This window comes from Camarhynchus parvulus, chromosome 10, assembly GCF_901933205.1.
Source record: "Camarhynchus parvulus chromosome 10, STF_HiC, whole genome shotgun sequence".
Taxonomy (NCBI): domain Eukaryota; kingdom Metazoa; phylum Chordata; class Aves; order Passeriformes; family Thraupidae; genus Camarhynchus; species Camarhynchus parvulus.
Window position 1 is genome coordinate 15734522 of NC_044580.1, and position 14318 is coordinate 15748839.

Sequence of the window (14318 nt, forward strand, 5' to 3'; positions counted from 1 at the left end):
TCTCATAATTATACATGGCAAAAATTAAGATAAAACTAACAGGCATGCTCTTGGAAAATGTTTCTTTAAAAACGTTTCTGTAAACTTTCAGCATACTATACTCAAATGTTTTCCAAGCTCAAATTTTCTGTATTTCATTCCAAGAAAATCAGTATCCCTTTCTCCATTTCTTTTCATGGCTCTGTCATGTCTATAACATAGAGCCCAGGGAAACCAAGGCCATTCCTATTACTCAGGAAGGCAATGAAGCTGCTCTGATCAAAGATGAAATTTCTGAATTTCTGGTGTAAATTTCAGGGAAAAGGCCTGAATTCAACAGACGCTTCCACGAGGAGCCAAACAGCCACTCTGCCTTCTACAACACAGCTCCTCTAACTCACCAACAAATAGTCTTTTCCAGAATCAAACTTCTCTTTAAAATGCAAGCGCTCTCCTTCCTCAGTATTAAAAGTGATTCTTTTGAAAATTATTTTCTTCTGCTTCTCATGGAAATTATTTTCAACAGCTCCCTTAAGGAGATGTCCATTATGAGCAGCAGAGGCTCAGGGCTGGAATTCCATGTTCATGAAACATGCTCTGACCTATGTGTTCAGCTCATGGCTCACCCCAATATGCTTTGGGCTTTAGAAATCACTTTTCTTTAATTCTGGCTAAGTTACTGTGAGGATACAAGGTCAAAATTCCATGGAACATGATGTTACAGCCGTGGAACATCAGCATACAGCTGAAGACCGTGTCCCTGTTTTCTCATGTTGGATAAGAAGGTCAATATGGGTTTCATTATCCCCAAAATAATTGGAAATAGTCAACTGTGAGAGGAAAAAATAAAGTGCATAGTGGTGAATGATGCTTGGATGCATGTATTTAGAATGTCCTGCAGGTGCAGAGTAACCAGAATCATGATGTCACAAACATGACATTGAAAGGCCAAACATATTAAGACCAAAAAATATTCTGTATAGATTACTTGTGGGCACCCTTATGGCAGATACTGAGGGATATTCTAGATTCTAGCAGGAATCAAGAAAGAATTAGGCATAGATGTACATATAGGAGGAGTTCTTGATCTCACATAAAATGTAGAAAGCATAAAATACTGTGTATTAGAGGTCCCCTGAGCAAGAACTATTATCTCAGCATCAACTGCAAACACATTACCATCGGAAGACTTATTCCAAGGTATGAAAAAAATCCACTAACAGCAGGAAATAGAAACGTTTGAAAGCTCCTGTGGAAGCCCTCAGAACCAAGCCAGGATGCCTCTGTGCAAGGCAGGCTCCAGCAGCACGGTCCCTCCAGGAGCTCTGATCAGGCACTTCCCTGATCCTCATGTCTGCACACTCCAAGCAGGGACATGCTGAATATTAGCATCTTTCTGAAGCTGCTCAATGTGTGAGGCTCTTTTTTAACCCCTTGGTATCCTGTCTGCTCGTGGAATGCAGAGAAATGTGGTTTTTTCCTTATTAATATAGAACTTACAAGTAAAACATCACCTGTTGTAATGCAGGAAGAATTTTGTACTGAGGGAAAATTCTGTGTCCTGCCTACTAAGTGACAGGCACAAGCAGCTCCTTCTGTACATGTGATCACATCCCACTTTGTGCACATTGGAGCTTTTCAAACCTCCAGAGTTTTGTGTTTAGCAAAGCAGATGTGCAAATGGAGATCGGGGTGACCTCCCCTCTGAGCAGCAGGCCTTTGACACACATTACTCCCCTGCTGACAGCGCCAGAAGTGTGGATCAGTTGGCATTTCACACCTGCAACTAATGTAGAAGTTGTAACAATATGAGTGAGCATTAGGGAGAGGAGCGATCCTTTGGACATAAACCAGCTATATTTAACAGGAAAGGTGCAAATCCACATTATGACTCAGGATATGTATTAGCTGCAGCCCTTCCATAACCTAGAAAGAAAGAATTATATCCAAGGGAACTTACCTCAAAGAGTTTCTCTTTCCTCAGGCAGAAGTGATGATTAGGCTAAAACTGGCCATTTGTTTTATCTGTGGGTCGGGAATAGACAATTTAGTCCTTGCAGCTTCAGCTGTCTTGGCTCAAGATCCTGACCTACAATAAATACCTCCCCAATCAATAGAGCACTGAACTTGGAGCAGAGCCAAGGACCTTTCCCAGCAACTTTGGCCTGGACTGAGCTGACCTGGTAAATCTGCAGCGTTTGGGGAGAGATCTCACTGAGGATCCTGAGTTCTCCAAGTCCTCCAAGCCTTGGGAAGTCTGTGCCTCCAGTTAGGCTGCTGGGGACAGGAATTACAGCAGCTTTCCACATGATATTTTCTTGTTGGTGACAGATGCTCTGCACTGCTCCTTGGGCTGTCCTAATGCTGCAGCACATATCCTACAACACTCATCACTGCTCAGGGCTCTCTTCACTGGAGCAAGTCTATGAACTGCAGAGCATTTGGGGTTGGATGTATGTGCTCCCCCATTTAGGAGTAGCAAATCTTGTTGGGTGCGTAGGATGATACCACCATCCTTTGTACCAGCATGGTCTAGCCCTGGGAGCTCATCCCCTCTGGATGAGTTCTGCAGGTTTCTTTGCCAGTGTCTGAAGGTGGCTGCCCTGATCTCTCCCTACAGCCTGATGCCTTCTGCCTTTCTTCCTGCCTGAGACATGTCGCAGCTGTGAACGAGCAGCTTCAGCTCCTCCTGCCAGGCTGGGAAGGGGCCACAGCAGCACATCTCTCATTGAAAATCAGGGTCCAGGCCCCACAAAAAGGGGCCCCTGGGCAGTTACGTGACATTTCCTTGGGAAAGGAAACCGGTTTGTCACCTCTTGCTTAACGGTGTCACCTCAAGGCAGAGCTGAGGAGCACCTATGGGCACCAGAGATAAGGTTGCATTAGTAACACTATTCATCTTGTTCTGAAGATCATGGAGTCATACGAAAGCTTGGGTTGAAAAAGATCTTCAAGATCACCTAGTTCTGAGACATTCTATTTTCCAGCCTCAAAATGTGATACAACATTAAAAATGTGGTGAGAGTCTCGCTTACATAATTGTTAATTTATAGATTGTCCTACCAAAGAAAGTAAAGCATCTCTTCCAGCTCATCTTCCTGATTTCTCTTGGAAGATAGAACAGCTCCAAAGTAGATGAGAGCTGTCACCATCCATGACCTCTTGGGCTGAGAACTGTATGAAAACATAGAAAAGGTGTTCTTAGTCTAGAATAATATAAACTACAGATGAAGTATGTGTGAATACTTTTGTGTAAGGTGGTTGTACGTATGTACTTTGCAAAACGCATTTTGGGTGGAGTTGAGAATAGTAGGGCACACAATTCAAAGTTACCAGGCATATTAAAACAGGTGGGAAATGCATAGAATAGACAAAGGAAATTGTAGATAAAGGCAGGAAAAAGGGAAAGATGATAGATGTGGAGACAGCTAAGAGGATGACAGGTGTAACAGGCAGGATGAGGCAGGACAAATCCAAATGGTTCATTAGATGGAAAAATGCCTCTCTGGCATTGTACCTTTAGTTTGTTTTTCCACAGTGGTGTTACAGTTCTTTTTCTACTGCTACTACAAATGCACCACTAAAGTTCTCCTGATTAGTTTTTCCCCCCTGTGTAAGATGTCCTTTATGCTGTGATGAGATCATTTGTGTATTAGTTCATTTTAATCTTTTCAGAAGGAATCCAGGAACTGCGGTGAGGTCATGACTGCAGTAATGTCTAAACGGATGGTTTTATAGAGGAGGGGAGGCATATTCTTCTCATTTAACAAAACTGCAACAGAATTTGTGGCTCTCAAGTGTGTTGGACAAGTTAAGGTTTGGGATTTTTTCTGTTGTGTGTGTTTGGAAAGGACGGGCTGCTTCATACTCTTGTTTTTCCCTAAGTATTGCATAAATCTAATAAAGGTTGCAGACAGAGCACCCTGTTAGCACTTCACCTGAATAATCCTCTAGCATCATCCCAACACATGGCACCTCCCAGTCTTACAGTCAAGAGCAGGGTAAATAAACCCAGACTCCTCTGGTGCCCTGAGTGTCCTCACATCAGAACTTCTATACATTGAGAAGGCAGATGCCTCACTGAGAGCATCCTTGTTCCTGTCTCAAGGAGAAAGGTCCTTGGGGCATGCCCCAGGGCCATGGTATCACTCTTTAATATGACATATTTGTGCCTCATGGGTCAACGGAGCAATGTCAGGCATGAATTTGGACCGTGACATTTCAGGCAATGACCCAAAAATAAAAGTGCCAAAATTTCACTGTTACTCTGATTTTCACCTCCAGTCTTTTCCACTCTCTGTGGATGTGACAAGACTTAATGATATAATTCTGAAAGGTCTCTGGATGGATTTAGTGCTGGAAAGAGACATGTAGACAGATGGAATCATGTGCCTTGCTTTGCCATGGTCAATGTATTATATTTTAATGTGTTCTAATGAACTTTAAAATTATCCCCCAGCATGCATTGGTCAGAGGGGTCATCCTGAGTGTGCCATCTTCCTGGATCCTTCAGATCATTCCCTCTGGATCTGTTGGATCAACACCAGAGCTGTGATAACAAATACACTGCTGCTTTAACCCAGCACTGTGCTTTCCCCCTCTTTGCTAAATGGATTTGTGCATACCAAGAGTTACACTGCTCCTCTTTTAGCAACTTCAGGGCATTAGTCATGTGCTCAAAACCAGTTCCCCTCTCATATCTAGAGACCAAATGTCTTGGATGATCCATGGGACACAGAAGATGCCACAGGCTTAGTTTTGCTCCAGGGGTTTGAGAGATTTAGTTACCCAGAGAGGAGTGGGAGATTAATGGTGCTCGTTGATGGTGACAGGGACCTGTGTGCTCTAAATCCCATCACAGGCAGAGAAGAACCCACCTCTACACTACTAATATGCATAACTATGGAAAGCCTTTTAAATAAAAAAGACTAATTAATAATTCTTAGTGGTCTAGGTGTCTAAGTATGAACTGTCAGGGATTTCCGCAGGCTCGGGGAGGTGGGGAAATGGGTTAACATTGTATTGTTTCAAATTACAGGGTTTTAGATTGTTTCAAACGAGAAGCAGAGAGGGTTTCCACTCCAGATTTGAGACTTTTGTTCTCTTTTATTTGTACCCAAATTTCGGCTTCAGCTCACATTGTCATTCTACCCAGGCTGCTTCCCAGACCAGCTAATTTGTCTACCTGTGTTCCATTTTAGGCCTTGGTTTTAATTTGAGGATGATTCCTGCTAATACCAAAGACTGGATAGGACATCCATTAAAAGTCTACACAGCAATTGAAATGGAAAATTCCAAAAGAAACCCTATTAGAGTTTTTCTCCATCAAATCAACATTACAGACTTCTTATGCATTTCTTAATTAGACATTGATATTAACTGGACTGTTGCATGATTTAAATCTAGCTCTTAATCTCAGCTATTCTATGCTGCTGTAGTTTTTATGACATCCAACTAGCGACTGCTTTATGCATTAATCTATCTGGAAAACCACCTTCACATTTTTTTTGTCTTTTTTTAGAAGAATAAAGGCTCCAAGAAGGAAATGAAAGCTTTTGGGTTCAGCCATTAGTAATTTTCTGCTTAGTATTTGAAAAATTGCTTATTTTAATTGCTTCATAGAAGAAAAAGATATCAAAGCTAACGTTCTTTCTCTCCAAACTTTGTAATTATTTCTCTCAGACTCTTATTTGAAATGCCTTGAAAGGATTTTCATTGAAATGTAGATTTCTTCTCTTTCAAAAGTACTTTTATTCCCCTGTGCTTTTTTCCCTTTTTTTTCCGATTGACTTCCTCTCTAGATTTAGAGCAAAAACATAGTCTCCAATGTCTGGACACTGCAGCATGTGTCACACAGATGTCCCCAAAGTGACATCTTCTTTAAACCTAACCTTCCCATGGCCTATAGACTGTGCTGACAATTTGCCTTAGGTCTTAGTCTGGTACCCTTGGGCTTCCTCCAGGGATAGCAAAGAAAAGTCATAGATATTATAGGGGTTTGCTCTGTCAGACTCTACTCATTCTGAAAAGTATTGTGTGATTTGCTAATTAATATCACCACCAAAATTAGGAATCTAATGGAAAAATTCTGTAAATATGAATGAGGGTGTCAGTGAGCTGAAGCCAAGGCAGAGGTAAGCCTTGTATAGTTCTGGGTTCTGTTTCCAGCAGTGTAAATCCTGGATATCCTAATCCAGAAGGGAATTTACTAACCAAACCCTGTAGTTAATTCTGCATCATATCTAAATGTAAGTAGCACAAAGCCTGAGGATTGTGTTGGCCTCCACAATAATCCTTGATACCAATACAGCAGTAGTAGCAAGAAGTTCTTTATTTCACCTATACATTTTCAGAGAGCATTATTTACTAATAGATTATGATCTGGTCAAAGTGATCTATACATTCATTACATCTGGAGTGGGCTTTCATAACTCACAGGACCTAAGAATGAGGCAAAACTCACATTTGTTTATAGTGCTGCAGTTCTGCTCAGCAAGAAAAGGTGCAGAGAAAACACTGTCCTAAGCACTTGTGGTCTGCTCTGAGTCCCAGGTGATTTCTCATGCCAGCCCACAAATATCTTTAAGAGCCTCAGAAGAGTGGGGACGTGGCTGCCTCAGAGCCCCCTCAAAATGCAGCTTTGCAAATCAGTCACCCCATGAGCCTCGTGCAGTCATGGCTGAGGTTATCTCCCAGGGGAAATCTTCCCAGTGGAACAAAACATTTTGAGAATAGAAGATGGAAATGAAGCTAAAGCATTCTCAATATCAGATTTTGCACACTTTTTTTTTTTTTGCAATAACACAGAGGGAAGAAAGAGAATAAGAAAATGAGTTAGAGGGAGATGGAGAGAGAGATGGTCTATTAAGCAAAGCTACTTTTTTACTCTCTGAATTTACAGTCCTGATACACATCTTTTTTCAAAATTACTCATTTTTTATATTCAGATACTACAGCTTTCAGTACTAGGTCCTAGATTTGTCTGGACAGATTACCCTCTTATTTCCACAATGAAACTTAATTATCCTTTTTATGTCTTCAGATACTTCCAGTTATTTCCTGAACTGTTTCTGGGGACAGAGAGCAGCTGATGGGTCAGTCAGTAAAGTAAATACTGTGCATCCCTACTGTTTTTAAGGCAAAACCCCTTTGGCCCCAGGTCTTTTTAGAATATTTTGAGGGCTAGCACATATAATTTGCTCAGATGTACTTTCCTGAGCTTTTTTCTTTTTGTGACTAGGCAGAGACTCATCATTTTCTCACCACCTTTCTGTGTATTACTTGGAAGCATCTAAATGTGACTAACTCACCTGGAATCCGTAGAGGGATATTTGAATGCGTCATCTCTGAGACAAGAATAACTCCTCCTGAAATCCAGGGTGGAATTGACTGCGTGATTTCAAACACCCCTTCCTGTACCCCTGCTGTTGCAGCAAGAAGGAATGCATCCGAGTGCTTAGAGCCCAAATGAATAAATAAACTGGTTCAAAGCAATGGCGGGAGCACGGAGGGGTGTGGAAGTTGCTGGTATTGAGTAGTTACTGGATTTTAGGACAATCCAGGTTTCATCTGTAAAGAAACCTATAACACATGATCCACTGTCACTGCCTTCTGCCTGAGAAGAGCTAACACAGAGCAGTCAACATGAAAATGTCACCTAAGATAACCCAGGACCTGCAAACACTGAACAGAAAATGATAATGAGTATCCATTCAGACTTTGAGAGTTATTTTTTAGCTTTTCTTTTTTTTTTAAACTCTCAGTTGTTCAAATTAGAAAGTAAAGAAGTGTTATAACTAATTAAAATATAAATTGGCTAGAGAAAATCACCCAAACCATCAGGAAGTAGAGAGAGAGCACAACTGGGCATGTGTTATAGAATCCTTTATGAATTAAATGCTAAATCCTAAAGGGCTGACCTGGCAAAATAATCTTAATATATAAATAGATCAGGTGTTGCTATGGTATCTAGGTACACTTTGCTGGGTTGAACAAGTAGTGGTCAAATGCAGTTTAACTAGGCTGGGATGAACAACAGACTTTGTATGGACTTTACATATTGTAGACACCCCAAATTAAAGTAAATTTCTCTTACCCTGGCACAGTATTCACACTGCAGTCACATCTCTGCATGGAAGTTCCTTCTTCCAAGTCCAACTTGTGACCCCAGCCTGAAAGCAGGAACCAGGATGGTTCAGTATCACTGAGTCTGTCATACCAAAACCAGAAATTAAGATGTCACTGAGGTATAAAACACAAGTTTCTCTGTCACACCCAACCTACATTTTCTCCAGATGAGCTCATCATACTCAGTTTCCACTGTCCTCAGAGAACAGATAATCTGTTTCCTATAAATACAATAAAGAGTGCTTCAAATGACATGACATTTTTTCAATTCATCATTTCGGTGATTCAAAATAAGTGTGAAGGGAGAAGATGCTGAAAGCAACAAGCAGCAGGAGCCCAGGACTGAGGAGCTCAGGAGGCTGAGTCCCCATTTTTGCTGGATTTTGATGGATTCTCCCATCGCAGACCTGCCACCTGAACCTTCAGCCTGGGTGCATTACCTGCCTCCACAGGGTCCTGCAGCCCCGTGTGCTGCACAATAAGCTGGGTCCTGATCTCATCTCTGCCCTCACTCCCTGCAACTGGAATAAGAGTGATAAAAAATAATAATAAGCCCAGAATAATTATGTATTGTCTTTGTAGTGAAACAGGCCTTGAGCATTGAGAGCTCTCCACTGGGAGAAGTCCCATTTAAAAAATCTCCCTGGCATAAAAATGAATCGGATCCTGTTACATGAATGGCCTGTGTTTACTATTCTTTTCACTTACCTTCTAGTCGTTCATTTTCTGAGCTGACTTGTGCCTCTTCCTCTGTTGTCAGCAGGAATTGGGTAACAAGAACTTGCTGGAAATGGAGTGGTAAACAAATAAACAAACACAGAAAAGGACCTGCTGACTCGGCAGATGCGCTATTACAACCATGATGTAAAACTATCAAACAACAAATGCAACTTCTGAATGTCTCATGACTCACATCACAAACAGAGAGGGAGGAAAGTGAAAGAGGATTTTAACCAGTGATAATGAATTTGGAACAACACTGGATTTTCAGATCATAGGAAAATCAGGACAAGTCTGGGTTGAATTCTTGGTCTGAATCAAATATTCTTCTTCCTGTAGCCATCAATCACTACATTAATTATTTGTAAAAAGGCCATACTTGGACTACCCCAATAACAATGACCACTCTACTATAACCAAGAAAATCAGTCAGCATCTTTGCTCTAGGGTAAGGAAAATATTTGGACACTTCAGGAGTACTCATTTCTCCTCCCAAGAGCCCAAAACCTCTAAGTGTGTTACCAGGGCTCCTTGCTTCATCTGTTTCAATTTTGAAGCTCTTGGAAAAGGTAACAGTTCACAACTGCTGCAATGGTCTTGCCCCAGGGAGATGGACAAAGCAGCAGGGCAGAGGCAGCAACACCACAAGGAACCTAACGGATGTTTTCTTGGGAAAAAGGGGAGATTAATTAAAGAGGAAAATCTGCTGGTCATTAAGTGTCCTGGAGCAACTATTGTGACACTGAAGCAGTGAGTTTCTGTGTGGCTTTAAGACATCTGCCCTGAGGAAACATTTGCAATTGAAACTGTGTCCTCTTTTTCCCAAGTCTCGGATTCCCATGGGCCAGCAGTTGCCTTGCTAAATGAAATGCTTCTTTAGGGAGACTGGCTGGCCCCAGGGATTGGTAATGCAATATAGAGCCTTTCATCTCTCACCCATGAACCCAAGTCAAACAGAGTTTGGTAAATGGCCAATAACCCCTACCATTCCAGGGCTGTTTGGTGACCTGTGCGAAATGAGGAGGGTCATCTCTGTGTCTGTTTACTAGAAGGCAAGTGTCAACTTCACCATAAAAAAGGACACAGTTACTACTCATTATCACCCAATTTAACATTCTGAAGACAAGAGAATGAGCCTGGAAAACTCAGCCATCTTCTGACCCAACCATGGCGGTCCCAGTACATCAGGGCTTGAAGAACATTAATGAGGACAGTTGCATTGTAGCAAACCAGGCTGTGCCTCTCCTGCCAACAAGAAATCCAAGTCTGAGCTACTCTCAGCTGCATGTGATTACGGTCCTTCCCAGATCCACATGGAAATCCACAGGACTCTGTCCAGTTTTTGCGTGCATCGGGCACTAAAGCACAACCATGAAATTACAGAATGCTGCAGGCTTCTGCAAATCTGCATTTATGGTCTTGAATAGGCACAGGCAACTTGCACAGGGACCCAGAATCCAGCACTGAGAGAGTTAATGTGCTGAGAAGCCCTGCACTGAAAGGCTCTGTTCCCTCACCCATGGTGAATACAGTGTTCTGGTTACCAAAATAGCTGTATTTGGAAGGGTTGAAGGCCAGAAGCTCACTGCAGTACCCACTCTTGCCCTATGCACTGCTCATTTTAAGGTCAGACCTTTAGCATCAGGAATCTGTTAGAAGAAAGAGGAATCGCTTTAAAAGTTGTTGCCACTCTGGGGATTACCCTGGAAGGTCTGAGAGGGTAAAGGAAAGGGCAGGGGCAGATAAACACTTGGCCACATGAAAAATCAGCTGCCCCTAAATTTCAATACATCTGCATAAACCTCCCAAAACTGGAGCCAGCTTGTTCTTCCTCACAGTGTTCCCAGTCACCACTCTCATTTTGCAGCCCTTCTCATGCCACAGCAATGCTAACTCTGTCGTTGTCAGCTGAGTTACTGTTTAATCCCTCCTTATCTTGATTAATTGCATTAAATTGGTATACCTATGTTAATTAAACAGAAGATGGCAGAGGCAGCTTTTACTACTTATTCTTTGGTGTAGATCATTTCCCAGGGCTTCACAGGTTGTGGAAAAATAACAATACAGACACACCACACATCATATTTCAGCACAGCTGATAAAGCTATTTTACTCATACAGTGGTCCACGATTCTTTTTGCATATCACAGTACAGGTTTAATTACCACGCTGCTGCTGCATGGCAGCTCTTCTCGCTTTTTCTTTTTTTTTTTTTATTTGTATTATTTGCAAGTCATAATCATGTTTTCCTGTCATCCCCGAGCAATGTGCATGCGTGCGTACAGGCAAATGCCAAGCCTGGAAAGGAAATTTGATGCGTGTCCATGAATTAGAGTTTTCAAACTTTGGCTGAAGATTAGTACATGTAAACATAGCTCTGCCCCCTTCATCTTGGATAATTGGTCACAAATGCTACTTGACACTTCTCAAATCAGACACTTTACATACTTCTGAGCATAGCTGAACTTTTTTGGCAGGAATTAATTTGCTTTGCAACTTAGCTGCTCATTCCTGGCCCGATCCCTGCTGCAGTGATTTCAGGGCAATGTTCTGCCCGTGTGAGGAGCACAGAGGCAGGACTGGATCTGTTTGCTAGCGCCGACGAGCCCGGCTTTGTTGACTCCCTCAGAAAAACAATTACTGCAGCTAATGTTCTGCCCTTTGCCAGCCTTGATTAACACTGGGATTTTTACCTTCAGGCCCCTCTTTCTATTCCAGTGACTGAGCAAGTTATAATGCATCAGGGCACATCTGAAAATGGCAGAGAAGGCGATGTAGCATCACCAGAAAATGCAACTTTTGACACACCAAGACCTTTCCACAGCTTTATGGGAGATGGTCACAGACACTATCCAAGGAAACTCTCCCACTTTTTTTCCTGCCCCTCCTGCAAACAGTGCATGCTCCAGCAGAGAAGGGAAATCCATTTCTGGAGTAGTGATGGAGTTTGAAGCAGGCACAGAATTTCGTGCTATTAAAGAGCCCCCTGTTTGCTCTGACAGTTCAGCGTGTTTACTCACCCTGCACCAGCACTGAGAGAGCTGAGCAGACCATATGCCCACTTAGAAGGGCTGCCAGGTCTCAGGGAGCATTGCTGTGCCTATTCCAGGAGGGGTCTGGGGCAAGAACACGTTCCATAAAGGATTTCACTAGGAATATTGTATTTTATCTGGTGATTTATTTCTGTCCAGTCTCTGGACTAAATGGCAGATTTTCAGCATCTCCATGTAGATCTATGAATAACCAGTGGAAAATCTCATTTGCCTTTATTCACTGGGATGTTGATAAGCTGCAGCATATTAAAAATATTTGTCAGTTTCTTCTTCTCAGCTATCAAGTGGGGTATGTGCCAGAGTGCCCTCTTCACACTGACTGCTTCACCCAGAAAATGGAGAGAAAATGATGAAACAATGTCAGTTCTAGAAGAGGGTGACCATTTGCATGAGTTATTTCAGGATTATTGCCTTGCTTGTAAACTAAAACTAAATCTGTAAATTAGATTGAGCTCCTACCTGCAGAAGCAAAGGCTGGAACTTCGTGCTGTGCTTCAGGTGTAGAGAGGGAGCCAATCCCTGGTGGTGCACTTGTGTTTCCTTGTTTCTCAGGGCTTTGTGCAGCTCAAAGCACTGATGAGGAGTAGCCAAGACAGAGACAGTCCCCACCTCTGGCCTCTGGTGCTTGGGCCATGACCAAGAGCTGAGCCCAGGGCCAGAGAACCAGCTGCATCAGCCACCTCTGAGTGCTTGGTCCCCCTGCTTTCCAATCCAGGTCTTGTGATGGTTCATACCTAGAAAAGAAGGGTAGCTCCTGTTATCAGAAATATGGCAGATTCACTTTGGAGAAGCAATAATCGCCCCAGGATTTGCCATTGAATAATTCAAAAAAAGACATAGCATGTTGTATGTCTTGAGTTTTTATAGGTTCATACTTTAAAATAAACAAATTGAGATGTATTTTGCTCCCTTCTGTTTAACTCTGATGTTTGAATCACTGTGGGAGTGGTGGGTATGACATTTCTAGGTGAACAAGGCAACAATTGGCCAAGAGATACAGCACAGCTCTTAAGTCTGAACTAAGGAGGATGCTTGGTTTCCATTACTATTATCTATCACTATAAATTTAGCTTTCAGGTCCTAGACATTTTAAAATAACACGTCTAGTGTTGGAATAGGAGACTATCAGAAAAAGTGAATTACAGGTTACAGGCTTCCAGGATTTGCAGTAAAAGAACTATTACCGTAATTACACCTGTGAAGTACTCATTTATGTTGTTATTAGGGGAAAGGGATGGGAGAATTGGGATGTACAGAAAGAGAACATTGTAGAAGGGGAGCTAAATAGTTTAGCTGGGACAAAGAACTATGATGGCTCCTGGTCACACTTGTGTTTTCAGCACATGAAATCACCATGTGCATGTGGACTTGCAATTTCCAGGGATTTAGGTGAAACCACTATAGACCTCCAATATCAGGTACAAATGGAAACAAACCTCAGCCCCTAGATTGGGAGCTGATACCTTTTTGTACCATTGAATACCTCCATGGTCTCTGCTGGGTGCAAATGGGGACTGACCAAGTGACTCCATGAGCTCCATTCTTCAGAGACAAAAGACTTTCCCCATCCTCAAAGAAGACCAAACCCAGATTCTTGAACATTTGAAATTAGACTAGAATAAGGAAAAACAAAATCTTTCTATTCAGGGAGGAGATGAATCTCCATTTTGTCTCGTTATTTTGCCAGGGCTGAGTGGCCATTATTAGTCCATAAGTAGTTGCTGGTCTAAATCCACTGTGTCACCTCCTGGATGTCATTACTTAAAGTCAGCAAACTCTTCTTCAGTGGCTGAAAATTTGCTTGCTTAATGCCTGGTTTCATCAACAAATTCAGGCTGGCAATGACATCCTACTTGTCTAAGCTAATATACAGCCTTGCGCTGTCCCTGTTTCCCTTCCCATTCAAATTCATGGCTCTGTGTTAGTGTCTACCAAAAACCAACATTACAGCTGAAGAGAATGAAGTGATGAATGAACATGAGGTTTGCATGTAGATAATTAGATGTTCGGCTGGGTAGATCACATTATTTAATGTACTATCGTTATGTTTGTATTTTAAAAGCATTTAAAATATATTATTTCTTCTATTATTCCATCTCTTCAGTGCTCTGACACCAGGGATGAATCATGCTGTGTTTTTTGGTAGAGATTTGTTTTCTACAACATGATGGAACCATGTGGATCATTGCTGTAATAAGTGAGTTGTCCCTACTTGAGGTAACTCTTGTGTCAAGAGTAAAATCTTTGTTTGGCTGTCCTGCAAGAAGCAGGATGATATTTAATTATGACAGCTGAAACTCATCTCCGAGTGCAGACAACATTGATTTGTTCTAATATAGAAAAGGTGGAATTAAAAAGCTGGTTTATTTAGAAATTTACATATTCCTAAAAATGTCTGTTCAGCTCATTTTTAAATTTGATTTCTTATCCCAGGTGAAT

At 41.9% G+C, this 14318-nt stretch overlaps 1 long non-coding RNA gene across 10 annotated transcripts in view; it reads right to left on the minus strand.

Annotated features, from left to right (window-relative positions):
* Positions 1 to 340: 340 nt before the first annotated feature.
* LOC115907221 overlaps positions 341 to 14318 on the minus strand; it is a 31581-nt gene continuing 17603 nt past the window's right edge. For 3 of the 10 annotated variants that reach the window (XR_004061027.1, XR_004061026.1, XR_004061021.1), the window contains 4 exons: positions 12339 to 12613; positions 8075 to 8890; positions 7290 to 7662; positions 341 to 3153 (listed from right to left, as the gene is read on the minus strand). This is a non-coding gene — a long non-coding RNA (uncharacterized LOC115907221). The remainder of the gene's footprint in view (positions 3154 to 7289; positions 7663 to 8074; positions 8891 to 12338; positions 12614 to 14318) is intronic. The other 7 variants (XR_004061028.1, XR_004061024.1, XR_004061030.1 and 4 more) reach the window with 7 other exon arrangements.